The following is a 12,246-nucleotide window of genomic DNA, read 5'->3' on the forward strand; positions in this document are numbered from 1 at the left end:
AAGAAAGAAACCAATGGGAAGAAGAACCGTAACCACACAGGAAGAGGATACAAATGTGCTCTAGCAAAGTTAGAAGATTCCTTTCTAAATTTTCTTGTGTGTGTTACCAACTATCGAAATATTAGTCAAATTTAGATTTTTACTGGCAAAATAAACTCAGAACTTCAATATTTGTATTTATTATAATAATGTTTGCTTATAAATTTATACTTTTAAAAGCTTCAACTTCAAGGCATCCTGGAATATTTGGATTTTGCACTACCTGGAAGATGTGGTACTAGACTAGTTCATTACCCAATATTTTCCAGTAATTGTACTGCATCAGTAATACAGTTCACTATTCAATGCCTTCCATTCTATCTTCAGTGTCGTTTCGATCACCATCGACAATTCTAACAACCCTCAATATCTTCAGTGTCGTCTGATTGCCATCCACAATTGTAATGACCCTGAACGTAGCCATTAACTTGGTCTTCATTCCATTTTGCTTGTCATCTTCATCACAATCCACTTTCAACATAACTAAACGTAGCTATCAACCTCCAAATGTCTTCCATTTTGTCTTGGTTATCAGCATCCACGATACCAACAATCCTGAATGCAGTATTTAAACTAATCTTGTACTGCCCTTTCTTCAGCAGTATTCCACGACTCCGCTCTGGTCTTAATTCTCCAGAAATCTAGCAACACTGAATCCCTTGCTATGTAACATTCTTCGTACTTCTATCTTTGCCAGAATTCCAGACGTCGTTATACCTGAAATTCAACAAGAAAATTAGTCCTTTTCAATTTCTTGATGGTTCAATCTATACCTGTAATTAAAATATGCCAAGATCATTCCTTTATTATTTAATTATTGAGATGTTTTCCTAAAATTATTCCAATTTTAAAAACCTCTTCAATACATTTATGGTAATTCCAGTTGCCTGGCTTACAAGAAAGACACGTCTTTGATGACAATTTTTTGTTAATGTAAGAAAACTTAAGTTTTCAAGACAAAGACAGCCTTACATTTCTTGGTATGCAAAGTATTTCGCAGAAGCCTACAGTATTTGTCCAACAAACCAAAATACATTACACATGATCGATCAGAAGCAGCAGACACTAGGGTGAAGCCAGTTACCGAATAATTCAGTTAAAACGTCAGTTGTATACGTACTACAATAATAATGAAACATATAAAAAATATTGTATTGAATAAAGCTTTGGTGAAAGTAAAATCATTACTGGGTAAGTCTAGATGGAAACCAAATAGATTTAACCATTAGGCTTCCAAAATCTAGTTGGAGTAGTGGACGTAGTCACTTCAGTGTAATCTACAACTTGACCTAATCTGACGCCCACTCTTCTGAGACTGGAAACTAATGGTTAAATGAAGCCCTAATAATTACTGTGATGGTTTAACCAAGCCATAAAATCATGATGCTGACATATTGAGATCACCCATTTGATTCATTCTTAAATGAATCTGAGCTAGAATTAAGTACAGGTAATGGCAAACAAAACTGAATGTCTGCTACCCTTGGTGGAGGTAAGTTTCAAATTTCTCAAAAACAAAACTTACTGCTGTTTAATAGTTTACAAAGTTCCATTCAACTTTAAAGCCACAAAGTAATAGGACACGCTGACCCAAATGGACAATTAAAAGACAGGAAAAATGTCTGCCATACTGTGGTTGAAGAGAGAAATAATGTCATATCTAACCCCTTTACTTTTAAAAAAGAAAATTACAATGTAAAAGAAACTATTTCTCAGATATAGAAATTAATTTCTGCAATTTATGTTAATTTAAAATTCCAAAGAGGATAATGGAGTTACACTGTGGTGATATTTACTCAAAATCACTTTGGAAGAAAAACCAATTCTTAACAAATTGGGAAATGCATGATGGATTTATTTTCCAATGAAATGTGGATTGGAGCAGGACAACGGCAAATGTTTATGCAAGCGTACAGGTAACAGGAATGCATCTTGAAGCCAAAGAAATGCTACAAAAACCTTCAGTTCAGTTTGCACTGTGCCCCCACAAAGCACAATGGAAGCCAACATTAGACTCATACACTGAGCACCTACTTAAAAGCATAGAACACTATTGTGTTTTACCTCATGAGCACTACATAAAGCAAGGAGCACTACATAAAGCAAGTCATCTAACCAAAAATTCAAGAGGAACTGTAATTCCATACACTGAAAATATACCAGTACAACATAATTCTAACATGAACAACAGCTCATAAAGTAGTAAAAAACCCAATCATCTGGAAGTCTTAATGAAACTTCAACCGAGTACAGAGATCCTGACCTGGATAGACAGCGTTTTAAAGTTAGAATTTCCAATGAGCTGCTGGAGGAAGTAAGAAGAGAATGGACGCATAAAATAGTGTTAGAAATAAACAACACATCAGGCCGGGAATACTGAAGTGTGCATGAACAAAATCTTATTGAGGGGGCATCAATAACTCTCCAAATCACTGGATAACCCAGACAGACAAGAGAACCACTTGAACGTGTCATTAATTTTAACTGAGGAACCCATCTGTCAAGAGTGATTCCAAAAAATGAAATTTTCATTATTAAAATGAAGTTTTATTGTATACTTACCGAACAATTATAGAGACGTGATTTCCACGAGCGGCAGGATACTAAATTCAAATTTAGCGCGTCGGCGTCGCCAACACTGGTGGTGATGACGTCATCTCCCTCCACTCGCGGGAGAACCAGGTACAACTGCCCAGGTGAATCCAATTCTTTCTGCCCGTCCGTCCACCTAAGGGGAGGAGGGTGGGTATAATCATAATTGTTCGGTAAGTATACAATAAAACTTCATTTTAATAATGAAAATTTCATTTTTATTGTAGTGTCTTACCGAACAATTATAGAGCTGATTACACATTTATGGGAAGGTGGGATTCAGTGGACCACTAGTATTTTTAAATGGTTACATTTATTGCAATACCAGTAAACACTCAAGGTGTCTGTTGTACCTTACCTTGTAAGAGAGCTACAGCAGACTGTTACTGCCTCTGGTCGGTGCTCTTCTTACTATTGTAGAGGAATTGGAATTTGACCAAAGTTAGCCTCTACAGGAGTGGAATCCTTCCGTAGTTCAAGCGAGTCAAGGCTGACTGACGGAGGATAGTAACAACAAAGATTGCCCTTGCCCTGGGCTAAGACCAGAAATTCAATCATACAAAACATTTGTCACCAACACCATTTTAAAAAAACATATACCCAACCATTGTAAAATCTGACCTAACAGACTGGTGAGTATCCCAGGTACTCAGTACCCCCAGCTTCCCTTGAACTCGACAACCTATTCAAGGTGAAAAGTTAGCATAGAGGTTGACGACCCCTGTGCCGTTTCTCCCAACACCATGCCAGAAACCGCCACCGGACCTAACGTTTTACAATTCTCGAAAACCGTTTCTATCTCTTTGAGATAATGACTCGCAAAACCGAATTCGATCTCCAGAACGTGCTCTGAAGAATCGAAGCTAAAGATAAATTCTTTCTGATGCTAAAGAAGTTGCCACTGCTCTAACCTCGTGAGCTTTAACCCTCAGAACGGAAAGATTGTCGTTCTCGGACTGCGAGTGAGCTTCCCTGATAAGCTCTCTAATAAAGAACGATATAGCATTCTTAGAAAGAGGACGAGAGGGATTTTGAACCGAGGTCCAGAGCTTAGAAGATTGTCCTCTAATACCCTTAGTGGCAAACAGATACTGCTTAATAGCCCTGACTGGACATAAGAGCCTTTCTTCATCCTCATGTCCAACCAAATCAGATAAGTTCCTTACCACAAAACTCCTCGGCCAAGGATTAGAAGGATTCTCATTTTTGGCTAGAAAGGTCAAAGATACCGAAAATACAGCATTGCCTTGAGAGAAACAGACTCTTTTGTCTATAGCGTGCAATTCGCTGACACGCTTAGCAGAAGCTAGTGCAATAAGAAAAAGTGCCTTCTTAGTCAAGTTCCTGAGTGAAGCCGACTTCAAAGGCTCAAACGGTGGCCCCATGAGGAACTTAAGCACCACATCTAAGTTCGAAGCCACTGTATCTTGCGGGAGCTTAGTGGTTTCGAAAGACCTAATGAGGTCTGACAGATCTGAATTGGAGGAAATATCTAAACCTCGATGTCGAAAAACCGAAGAGAGCATGGCTCTATATCCTCTGATCGTCGAAGGAGCCAGTTTCTTAGAGTTCCTAAGAAATAGAAGAAAATCTGCTATTTCTGTTAAAGAGGTCGCAGAAGTAGAGACTTTAGCACTTCTACACCACTCTCTGAAGATTCTCCACTTCCCTTGATAGAGCTTGTTAGAAGACTCTCTCCTACAATGAGCGATAGCTTCTGCAGCTCTTCTTGAAAATCCTTTCGCTCTGACAAGATTCCGGACAGTCTGAACCCTGTCAGAGCTAGAGCGGACAAGTTTTGGTGGAACCTCTTGAAGTGAGGTTGTTTGAGAAGCCACTTCTCTGGAGGAAGAAGTCTGGGGAAGTCTACTAACAACTGGAGAAGGTCCCGGGAACCACTCTTTCCTGGGCCAAAAGGGAGCGATTAACGTTAGTGTTACATTGCTGTGCGACATGAACTTGTTCAGCACCTCTCTTATTAGACCGAACGGAGGGAATGCATAAGCTTCTAGACCGACCAATCCAACAGCATTGCGTCCACCGACCAAGCTAGAGGATCTGGGACTGGAGAACAAAAGAGAGGAACACGGTTGTTCCTTGATGTCGCGAACAGGTCTATTGACGGTCGTCCCAAAGTCGCCAAAGTTCTGACAAATCTTGTTGTCCAAAGTCCACTCCAGAGGTAACACTTGCTGTTGATGACTTAACTCGTCCGCCAGGACGTTCATCTTTCCCGGAACAAATCTCGGGACTAGCTGAACCTTCGCTTCGTTTGACCACAGGAGGAGATCCTTGGCTACTTCGTACAGAGAGAAAGACTGAGTCCCCCCCTGTTTCCGCACGTACGAGAGAGCCGTGGAGTTGTCGGAATGCACTGCCACTACTCGACCTTCTACTAAGCTCCGAAACTGTCTGAGCCCCAAGAAAATTGCTAACAGTTTCCTTTACATTTATGGTGGGAAACCTTCTTCTTCTCCTTCTCCGACCAAGCTCCTGAAGTCCGTTGATTTCCCAGTAGGGCTCCCCAACCTGTGTCCGATGCGTCGGAAAAGAACTGTAGGTTCGGGAGGATGGGTCGTAAATCTAACCCTTCTTCCAACCTTGCTCGAGATAGCCACCACCTTAGGTCCTCTTTTATTTGATCTGTGACAGGAAAGGTAATCGAGTCTGGTTGTGTCTTCCTGCACCAAGAGGCTCTCAGGAAAAACTGCAGAGGTCTCATGTGCAGTTCTTCCCACACGTCACAAATTTCTCCACTGACGTCAATTTTTGCCCAGGAGCCTCATCCACTGATTGGCAGAACTTATCTTTTGTCCAAGAACTCCTGAACTGTCTCCAGACAGCCTTGAACCCTCTTCGGGGACAGAAAAGCCCGAAAAACTTGAGCATTCAGAATCATACCCCAAATAAAGGATGCTCTGAGATGGAACCAACTGGGACTTCTGTTTGTTGACCAGAATCCTAACTTTCTGGCAAGATCCAGAGTTGTTCCAAGGTCCTTCATGCACCGACTCTCTGATTCCGACCGGAGAAGCCAATCGTCCAGATAGAGGGAGATTCTTATCCTAATATGTGCAGCCAGCTTCCTATCGGGGATAGAACCCTGGTGAAAACTTGAGGAGCGGTCGCTAGTCCGAAGCAAAGCGCCCGAAACTGAAACACCTTGCCTTCGAACATGAACCTCAGGTACTTCCGAGATTCGCGATGTATCGGAATGTGAAAATAAGCGTCTTGCATGTCCAGAGAGACCATCCAATCCCCCTGTCTGATGGACTCCAGAACCGACCGAGTGGTCTCCATATGAAATTTTGTTTTCTGGACATGCAAGTTCAGGGCGCTCACATCCAAAACCGGCCTCCAGCCCCCTGATGACTTGGGAACTACAAAAAGGCGATTGTAAAAGCCTGGAGGAAAATCCCCTTCTATCTGTTCTATCGCTTCTTTGAGAACAAGCGCTTCCACTTCTGCGGCTAGCGCCAGAAATTTGTCTGAGCCCGGAGAGTATGCCTGGAATGGAATTTGGCACAGGTGAGAGCGAGGGAGGTGAAACGAGAGGAATACGATAGCCGAACTTGAGTACTTGCACTACCCAGGCTTCTGTCCTCTGTCCCATTCTTCCCAAAACAGAGCCAGCCTGGCTCCCACTGGTGCATGAAGAACCGAGCTTTCATTTGGAAGGTTTGTTAACCTTGGCCGAGGCCTTAGACTGAGGTCGCAAATTCGACTTCGGCCGAAAGAAGCGCTTGGGTTTTCTCCCTCGAAAAGGCACTTGGGCCAGAGGAGAAACCGAAGGAACAGTCTCCACAGGAGCTTTAGGTCTCTTAGTAGACTGTGCCAGTAAATCCGAAGTAGTTAGATTTCTTATCTAGCGCAGACGAAATTGACAACACTACATCGTCTGGAAAGAGGTTATCTTTCACAAAAAGGAGCAAACAAGAGAGCAGACTTCTGTTGGGAAGTAACCCTTTTAGAAGCAAAGGAGCACCAAAGTTGCCTTTTCTTAAGGGTACCAAAGGCGATGAGCGAAGCTAACTCATCACATCCATCCCTAATGGATTGTCCGCGCAGGACAGAACACCAATCCAATCCTCCGCTAACTCCTGAGAAAGAGAAGACAGTCTTCGATCTTGGCCGCTAAAGCGCCAATAGTCCAATCAAGGAAGCTAAAGACTTCCAAAAGTTTAAATTGATTCTTTACAACGTGGTCCAACTAAGGCGCTGTAAAGAAACTTTCGCTGCGGCGAAAGCAGATCTTCTAGAGGAGTCGATTAAACTGGAGAAGTCTCCCTGGGAGGAGGCAGAAACTCCCAGAGAAGGAGCTTCCCCGGTTGGTTACATAAAACCTATACCTCTTACGAAGCAACTTAGAGGGAGGTAAGCAAAAGAGCCTTCCCTAAGTCTCTTTTCTTTTCATAGACATCCATTTCTCAGTCTCTTTCAACGAATGTCTAACTGCTTTAGATAGAACAAGTTTTGGGAGGAGAGGGTCTGAAGTTTTCCTCCTCATCAAAAAAGTCGAAGTAGACGAACTACAACCGGATCTGAAGGTTTCGAACCACCCTTGGACTCATTCATCCAGTTGGTTAACATCTCTAACTGCTTGCGCAAAGGCGCCAGAGACGAATCAAAAACAGTTAACGTAGGCTTGGAAGAGCCTAAATGTTCAGCAGGAGGCGGAAAAACTACTTGCGCTTCGCTCGGAGCCGCCGAAATTCGAGGCGAAACAGGCGCATCAGGCGTAACAGACGAAAAAGCGCCTAAAGAAACACCCTTGAGAAACTGCTAGCTACAGCGCTAAAACCACAATCTCTACTAGTAGATGGAGCCGAAAAAGGCACAGATTGAGGCGACGAACTAGCCGCTAACGGCCGAGGCGCAACCCTACTCTCAGGCTCCTTATACCGCTTGACTGGAGGAGGCGAAGAATTGGCGCCTGAACGCCTCTTTAAGGGACGCGAAACGGGCGAATCTCGCCAAGAGCGCCGCGTGACCGGAGACGAATCGCTTGAATCATTCGAAAGGACTTCCGGTATGTCTTCTCCCCGGTGCGGGGGAGCTGGACAGTGACCTTTGTCTAGGAGACGTGTCAGGACAGACAGACGCACCCGTCGAACTACACTCTTACCTGAAGCCGCTTTCTCCCAAAAACGTCTTAACTGAATTACCAAGTTGCAAAACCGTATTCGCTAGTACCGAAAATTTCTGATCTAACCTCGATTCCAGACTGGCAATGGTGTCGGAAGAAACTACACGGGAAGCCGGAGAAGTGGGATTAGTAGGAGGAATAGGAGGTGTAGTTAAAGGAGACATAACAATTTGAGGAGAAACAGAAGGAACAGATGCATCGCAAGACGAAGCAGAGCTAAATCTACTTTCCCTAAGCGCTGCTTTTCTAATTCTGTCTTTAGCTAATTTCTCCGAGTATGAACTAAAAAACTTCCATTGAGAATCAGTCCAATCACTACACTCGTTACATGTTCGATCTGCTGAACAAACCTGTCCCCTACACTTAACACATTTAGTGTGAGAATCATACTCTAACTTGGATAATCTAGTTTTACATCCTGAGATGCAAAACCTAACTCCCGACGGACTAGAATCCGACATGGCAACGCCTAAATAAAAAGCAAAATAACAACAACGCCAAAAAAGAGTACTTCACCAATTCCGAAGATCAAATCCACAAGAAAAAAAGCGAAGCAAAGTCATCCAACCGCACCAACCACCGATGTTCACCGGACGCCGGCAGGAAAAGAATTGGATTCACCTGGGCAGTTGTACCTGGTTCTCCCGCGAGTGGAGGGAGATGACTTCATCACCACCAGTGTTGGCGACGCCGACGCGCTAAATTTGAATTTAGTATCCTGCCGCTCGTGGAAATCACGGCTCTATAATTGTTCAGTAAGACACTACAATAAAACAGAAATATATGAATCCAACTAAAATTGCCTGGAAGACAAACTTTCCAGAAAACATATTTACAAATGGCACTTCAACCATTAAAGTGAACCAACATAAAAACACCATACAAACAAACACCAAGGTCAGCAATTTCCATGGATAACTTGAACAAAACCTAATTTTTACTCTAATCATGTTCAGCACTAAAGGGTGAATATTGTGTCATTTGTGACCTCAGAAAAAGCAATACATAATCAATAACAACTATTATCTGTAAAATTCAAAAGCCTTGACTTGTGGTACCTCAAAAATGCAATCTTACCTTTAAAAATAAGCTTAAATAGCAGTGGCATGGATCCACTTCTATCCAGTAGTAGTACGTAGTTGTTTTGATCGGTGTTCAAATCAGATTCCGTTTGGTTCCCTTGCTGAAATAGGAAGATCAGATGAAAACCAAGAAAAGGATTGCTTTTTCTGAGTTCACAAATGAGACAATATTCACCCTTTAGTGAACTGAATATAGAGTTTAGGCCAAAGGCCAAGTACTGGGGACCTCTGAGGACTGAGGTCATTCAGAGCTGAAACGGAAACTGACAGTAAAAGGTTTGAAAGGTGCAACAGGAGGAAAACCTCGCAGTTGCACTATGAATCAACTGTTAGGGGAGGGTGGAAAGGAAGATAGTCGAAAAAGAATATAAAAGGAGACACAGTAAAAGGAATGAAAGGAGTTGCAGCTAGGGGCCAAAGGCTCATTGAAAAGACCCTTGAATAATGCCTTCAGTGGGGCATAATCTTCACTTCATGGTTCTCTGGGAATAATTTTGAATATTTCATGACACTTACAATCTAGCAGAGCTGTGCATCGAAGTCAACCATTTTTCCTCTCTCTTCTGTGACATCCACGGTGCTAGGAAATTCATGGTGACCCTTCAACCACTGGGAATCGAGTCTCCTCTTCAGAGGATCATGCATTACTGGCAGACAAGTTCTCTGTTGCAAGGAAATCTGAAATAAAATCTTGACATCAGTAATGTACGTGTAAAGAGGACTTGGTAAAGCAAATTGGTATCATGAACCTTACATCAGTTGGTCCACAAATAAAAATAGGTGAAAAGTCTATAAGTGATCATGTCTTTGCCATAAGGGTGATGTTTCAGGTAAGTTGGCCAGCCTCCAAGAAGGCAGTAGTAATTATAGCATAGTATCCTTCCAAAATAATAACCAAATAATATTTTGGCCCATCTTAGAGGATACCCAAGTCACTCCTATAGGTTTGGAATACTTTAAAACTTTAAAATCCTATTGGAACAAAAGTGTTAACACAAAAATGGCCATTTCCACTCCACCTCCCCTTATAGGTTTAATGATTTGGGGTACGTACTCCCTACCCCTCAAACTAGGTGATTAATACACATCACCCATAAAGCCTAGCTTTAAAAGTGATTCATGCTGATGATGACAGGGGCTCTTTGATTTGTTCTTTTTCAGGACTTTTGGATGTTTTGTAACCCTCCAGGCAATTCTGAATTCCCCAGACGATCCTTCTATGTAATACCAACAATCCCTGGTACGGCCCCCCGTTGGAAAAAAATGTTTATCAATTCAGACAAGCTTTTAAATAATTCTTTAAGTCTCCCCTTCCTATCATGCACTATCCTTTTATGTCTCAAAGGGATAAGATAAAGATCCTTTGTGACCCCTCTACCTCCCTCTTTACCGTTTTATTGATGTCATTCCAACCCACCATTACTGTACTGTGCTTCCAAAACAACATATGTTAAGATTATAACACCAATTCTAAATGGTAACTTGAAGGACCAGCAGATAGTTCATATATTTTCTCTTTTTCCAAAACATTAATTTTAGAGGTGACTTCAAAACACTGCTGTTAGTGGGCATCATATGCAGGAACCAACACAGCCTCTGCACAATTATGAGACTTAAGTAGAAGACAGGTGCAAAACTGAACCCGATCTAACCCCTAAGGAGCTGGTGGCCTTCAAAAGCCAGTTTCCAAAATGTGATCAACAAACGCTTCTTTACATAATGTAAAACACAATCCTTTGTGCCGTAGCTCTTTGATTCGTACCTCAGAAACTTACTCAGCTTTGGGCAGCCTTTACAAATGCAAAACCACAGAATATGGATACAAACCAGCACGAAGAAAATGTAAAAACATTTTAATAAGAAGATGAAAGGTCAGACCCATACCACAGAATGGTGTTGAGGCCACGTTTTATGGATACAAGCATACTAGGTTGCTGGATCTTGCTGGCTCAATTGTTTTTTGTCTTTGGACTTGTCAAGTTACAAGTGGGAAAAACTCCAGACTAAGCTTATAACTCCTTGCCCACTACTTTACCCTAGATTTCTGGATGAACAAACCTAGACACTTGGCCAGCTTTCTACATGACAATGACCTTTTACAAGAAAATCTAAAAGGACAAAGCATATACAAGAAAAGTCTGACCTCTGCAGAGCCTGTAAATTATTCCCACATGGAGTCATGGCTAGGCTAAAACAAATGGACAAGATTAAAATTGAACTACAAAGCATAGGCCCCTATGAGTGGAGAAAAATTACTCAAAAGACCAGCAAAATTTCCTAGATGCGTTTCAACGCCACTGAACTTAAGCAGTTGGATAAAACTATGGTATAACTCCGTATGAGGTATTACGCACTTTGGAGGTTTAGTATTTTTGTTGCTTATCAAGATTTTACCATTATTTTTTGTCAGTCTACTGTAATTAATCTCTAAACTGGTAAGCTTTTGTATGCTGGCCACCCTGGAATGCTATCGCGCATGTGCAGTGTTAAAGGGGAGCTTTTGTAAAAAAAGTGGTGTTTCCTTCACCAGGGGGTCAGGGAGGCAGAGCCACTTCCTCCCTCCTAAGAAAGACGGCCTGCTGGGTTAGGTTAGGTTTACAGTACATTAGGTTAGTATAGCTCCTTTTATAATAGGTTTCCTTAGCCAATCCCTTCTTGAACTTATGACTCACTATGACTTGCGCATGTGCGGAACCATTCCATAACAACAGCATGGCAGCCCAGTCTTTGGTAAAATAAATACCAAAATGAATTTCTTAAAGATATTAAAAGTAATAATAGGCTACGCCATGTGGTTTTTCCAACAACAGCTACCTGTAGGTAGCTAGGCGACCTACCTATACCTTATAACACAAGGGTTTTAACCCTAATACCTAGGTTACCATATCTGGATATAAAGTAATATATACAAAAATGCTATTACATATATTTTCTGGAATTTATACTGGCGATTTCAAGAAAATAAATAAACGAACAATTTTGTTTTGTACTGTTAGGTTCATAAATTATTATACCACACATCCGCCATAGCTACCCTAAGTAGTAGCCTACCTGTCAATTATGAAACCAAGATAATACCAATATTTTCTTCCTGACACATGCCAGGTCAAGAATACCAGTCAAAAAATTAAAAATATATACTTACACAACATATATTCGAGAAAGTATATAAAAATGACAATTTGTCGAAAATTGCATTTTTCCTAACTATACAAACCTGAGGTCCTTTAACAATAGGAAGTAGCTAGCGGCAGCTGGAACGGTCGTAAGCTTCGAACAAGGGGAGAACGGTAGTTAACTGCTTGTCCGACAGTCGCGCGACTGGGAGGTAAACAAATCACTTTTGCTTTTGGCCCATGCAAAATACGCAGAGTGAGGGGTGGCATG

General features: G+C 41.7%; 1 long non-coding RNA gene across 1 annotated transcript; it reads right to left on the minus strand.

The window, feature by feature from the left end:
• Positions 1-284: 284 nt before the first annotated feature.
• On the minus strand, positions 285-12,033 carry LOC135205233 (uncharacterized). Its single transcript, XR_010312501.1, has 4 exons — positions 12,005-12,033; positions 9,376-9,537; positions 8,855-8,960; positions 285-756 (listed from the first exon to the last, which is right to left on the minus strand). It is a non-coding gene; the product is annotated as an uncharacterized LOC135205233 (long non-coding RNA).
• Positions 12,034-12,246: the final 213 nt, after the last annotated feature.

The sequence above is a fragment of the Macrobrachium nipponense genome, chromosome 49 (genome assembly GCF_015104395.2).
Source record: "Macrobrachium nipponense isolate FS-2020 chromosome 49, ASM1510439v2, whole genome shotgun sequence".
NCBI lineage: Eukaryota > Metazoa > Arthropoda > Malacostraca > Decapoda > Palaemonidae > Macrobrachium > Macrobrachium nipponense.